This window comes from Astatotilapia calliptera, chromosome 6, assembly GCF_900246225.1.
Source record: "Astatotilapia calliptera chromosome 6, fAstCal1.2, whole genome shotgun sequence".
Taxonomy (NCBI): Eukaryota; Metazoa; Chordata; class Actinopteri; order Cichliformes; family Cichlidae; genus Astatotilapia; species Astatotilapia calliptera.
Window position 1 is genome coordinate 11,881,135 of NC_039307.1, and position 4,656 is coordinate 11,885,790.

Below are 4,656 nucleotides of genomic sequence, written 5' to 3' on the forward strand. Positions count from 1 at the left end.
TGAAGGGGGAAAAGACAGCAAGGCACGACATGTATTTAGTGTTTGTGTGATCAGGCTTGACCTCCCATGGAGAACAAACATGGGTGATGAGGAGGAGACACAAAGGTTAAGAATGAGGGGCTCTGTCAGAGGTCTTGTTAACCACAGCAACAGGCCAAAACGACAGAAAAAAGACTGATTTAGATTAGTGTTACACTTCCGCTCACACTCACGTTGTCGCCTACCACTCTCAGAAAATACCATGTTTTTTTATTGTTAGTATTTCATATGTATCTTTACATTAGACATTCCTACAGGACTCTGCATTTTAGCCATGCACGAGTACTGTGTGTCTTCTGAGAACCTTCACAGACACGTCTTCTAAAGCAGTTCTCTTTTGCTTTACACTTTTACTCGTGTGGAAACAGCATAGGTTGAGGTCAAATGGCTTCCCTTTGGTGAATGGGAAGCAAAGGGGTGCTTCTGGTGTTTTGGAAAACTAACCAGACAAGAACACAAAGCTGTAAAAAGGTCAGCAGTATGAATAGCCACTCTTTAAATCTCTCAGCCTCAACGCTAGAACAAAAGTGTCACTCAGGAGGGCTGTGCATGTTCATTGTGAGGAGCTTCGTTTATATTCTCTCCACTCTCACATTGTCATTTTAACAATTTTCTTCCTCCTTAATATTACTCTATGTTGGGTTTTTTTCCCTCTTCTCCACCAACTCTTCCCTCCTGAGTGCGGAGGTGCACATAGTGGATGTTGTATAATTACCCATGAACACCACTAGCAGAAGTGGTCCTCCGAGAATGATGTAAATTGGTGACATTTATGAAAATGTCAGTGAGTTTTCATGGGAGCAATAAGGGGTGAGAGAGACCATTATGGTGCATCTTTATTGTGGCAATCCATTTAGCTTCCTTGTGTTGTGCGTTTGAAAGATTTGAGAGTTTCATTCGGTCGTGTTCTAATATCACTTCAGTCCACCGAGACTCGGCGGATGACGTTGATTCGAAGATGATGCATAATGACTGCTGCAAAATCAAACTCTGAAATTTGCCCCAAGGCGAAACAGGATTACGTCAGTGTTCAATATGCCTCAAAGTGTTTTCACATCCTCTGAAAACGTAGTTACTTGTCATAAATTTTAATCATGGATTGTCATCATTGCCTTTACTTTATCATCATCATCATATCACTGTAGCTCCTCTACATTTAAATTCAGAATGCTAGTCCTGAATCATTCAACTAACTAAAGTCAGCAGTTCACACTTCATAAGTAATTTCTCAGGTAAAACTTAGCTAGCAGCTCTTTGAGGCTCACAGTGGCACTTTAAGCTTTTAATGCTAACGTCAGCATGCTAACATGCTCCCTGAATTTGCCATCTTAAGGCCTTTTAAGACCTCGAATGTGTAATATTGCTGGCTTCATCAATCTGTTAAAGTGATAGCTTTCTGTCATTGAAGCAAAGGTCGGGATACCGCACTATCTCATGCAGCTGTCTCATCAGTGTATGCCAATGGTGGGATAGGGAAAGAAAAAACCAAAGGAGACACTGAAGAAGTTGTTTTGATCCTTGGGCACATTGCCAGAATGCTCTCTTCCTGTCTCAGCCTTTTAAAATGTGTTATTTTGTCATTCTGTGAAAGATGAAAAAAAATAATGAATAATTGTTCCAGTATTGAGTTGTCTAACTTAGTATATTTCAGTCAATTTGCATTCCTACACTAGCAGAAGTTTTAAACTAGGCGATGGAGCAGAGCTATCTTCTAAAGGTTACAGATTTAACAGCATTTTCGCACCTGGTAAACAAGCTGTGCACCGTAGAGTCATTTCAGAGCATTTTCCTGTTCTGAGGAGGAAGATACTATTGAATGTCTCGTACTGAAAGACGTTCTTGTACACCGACATGCCCACCCACCTGCTCTGGCCGGTCGCAGGCCACGGCAGACTCATGTTGCTTGGAGAAATGCACTCTTGACTGGCAGAGGCAGTTCACATTCAAGTGGAAAGCAACAAAATGAGTATTTTATTCAATAAGCCTTTTACCATGCAGAATATAATGGCATCTTATCATTTTGTAATCACTAACATTTTGACAATTCTGCTTTTTCCATTTAACTTTGTTTATTATATATATATATATATATATATATATCTTTATCTTGTAAGATAACGACCCTAAAATAGGAGAAAGACAATACCAATGATGAGATAATGCCCTATCTTTAAATGCTCTCTCGGGGGGGTCTCTATGTAAGTAAGTAACTGTAATTTAATTACATATTTTTTCTTAGCAACTTTATCTCCATTATATGAAACTAGTAACTTCCTATCACAGTCCCTTGCCTCTCCTAATGCCCCTAATTTATGAGCTGTGGTTTGTTCCTTAGGCTCGTAAAAATGAGCGTGTCTCCTTGAAAATGCCTGACCTCTGTTCCTGTCTCCTCTCTTGATGTTTATAGTTCACTACGTCTTGTTTGGTCATAGGTTTTACCTTTAAAGTAAAGATCACGGGGTAGCCTTTAATCAGAATAATAGCCAGAAGATGAGTGGTTTGAGTGTCTGTGTGTGGGGAGCTTCAAACAGTATGTCACAGGACATACGTACCCCTAAGCAATAGTCTCTTTCAGTCTGTAGCGTCTCACTGTTACCAGTGTTTCCTGCTGGGACACATGACTCCCTTCTGCTTAGCAGCTCTTATCCCTCCTAATGCACGTGACCTGAATGGCCCAAACCTTCAGGAGGAGGAAAATATTATTATTGCGTCTAGAGCTTTTCATGCTATACTTTTCATGTCTATTGCTATATAAACACTTTGCTCACTGACAAAAAAAAGTTGCCCTGGAGCTATGCACTTCAGGAAGCAAAGACAGCATGAAAAGCAGAGCCTACAAAAGTAGGCCCAGTAACCTATAATGTTCAACTCTGTCCTGAAATCCCAAAGAGGTTTTGCCAAGCCCTTTTGAAAATCCACGCATTTTGTCATGTGCTGGCGCTGGCACCTTTCAAAGTCCAATCAGGATCCCTCTGAAATGGCTTTCCTTCGTCCATAGCTACCCCTCACAGAGGGTAAAGAGGTGGTGGGGCAGGGGAATGAGGGACCTTCAGAGATTCCCCCTTGTGTCGGACTAAAGTTTCTGCTTCTGTGAACTTTACATCAAACGATCACGGGCTGCTGCTGGCTCTTTGAAGTGGCAAAGTGAGGGGGTGTATCAGGGCTTCATACAGGCTTCTGCCTCGACATGTTCTGGTTCAAAATGGACTCTGCGGCAGTATAAAAACATCTTAACTAAAGGTCTACTGAAAATGGCACAAGATCAAGGCTAAGAACTTATCTCTCAGTTACCCTTTCTGTCATTTCAGTGGGATCAGTCTTATACTAACACAGTTCTTCAAGCTCCTCTTTCTCACCTCTCTTTAAAGCTCAGATTTGGGAATTTGTGTGTGTTTTTATAGTAAATTCATCTTAGGCTTGTCTTCTTGCAGGCCTACAATGCTGCAAACATATGCAGTGAGGGACTCAAATGCAAACTTTAGAAGCAAACTTGTAAGAACAAAGGGCACAGAACACTACAGATTTCAGGAATGACTACAATAGCCACACAGCGAATATGCTAAGGAAACTGAGCAAGTAAACAGTATGATGCAACAAAGAACTGAGTCAAACTGAAGCCTTAAATACACATGAGGTAATCAAGAAACGTGGACATGTGAGGGTGTGGGGACACAGCTGAAGCTAATTAAAACAAGACCAGAAAGTAAAACTAAATACAAAAGCTAGTTTACTGTCAAAGTAAAACAGGAAGTGAGTTACTGAAAAGAATATAGAAAACTTTATATAAAAGGGAAAACAAGAGCTTATAGAAAACAAACTGTAATCAAGACTCAAAACCCAATGGGAACAGAAGAGGCAAAATACAAGAAAATACTGAAACAATTGACACCTAGAGCTAAGATACCATAGAGACTAATGAATAAGAGGAAATTAAACCTGGAGATACAACTAAATTAACTAAACTCAACTACAAAAAGCAACTGCAGCTAAACAACACAATTGATTATAAAAGAAACAAGCATACAAAGGAATAAATAATAACATATTTAATAAAAAGTCTGAGTTCTGAAATCCTAGGCCATTGACCCAGGAACATGACTAGACATGTTTGTAGCCCAGTAATCTCCAGTACTGATCTTTGTTTGGATATACAGATGGTAACTTTCAGTGGGAGGTTCAGTTTGGAGTATACTATGGCATAAAGATCTGGAAAAAATGCTGGTGAGAAAACAGTATAGGCATGATAAACATGCACAGAGCCTCGTTTATTTTATTTTTTTAACCTTTTTATTTGCTCAAATAGCGTGGTCAGTGAAGAAAATAATAACTTCCTACTTCTTTGTAACAAATTAAAACAACAAAAACTATTTTTACCTTCAAATCAAGTTTTAAATGCCTTTCTCATAGCTTGACTTCTGTAAACAGCAGTAGAATACAATAAAAGCTGTTAGTCCCAAACCTGCCATTGCTGTTTAAACTCAAGTTATGCTTATTTTTGTTTAATGTGATGCCACGTAAAACAGAATTATGAAACTCTTATGTAATGTTAACATGTAAATATGATTCATTGGTATAGTGTCCATGCATGCACGATTCTGTCTTCTCTTCAAGGGCGGG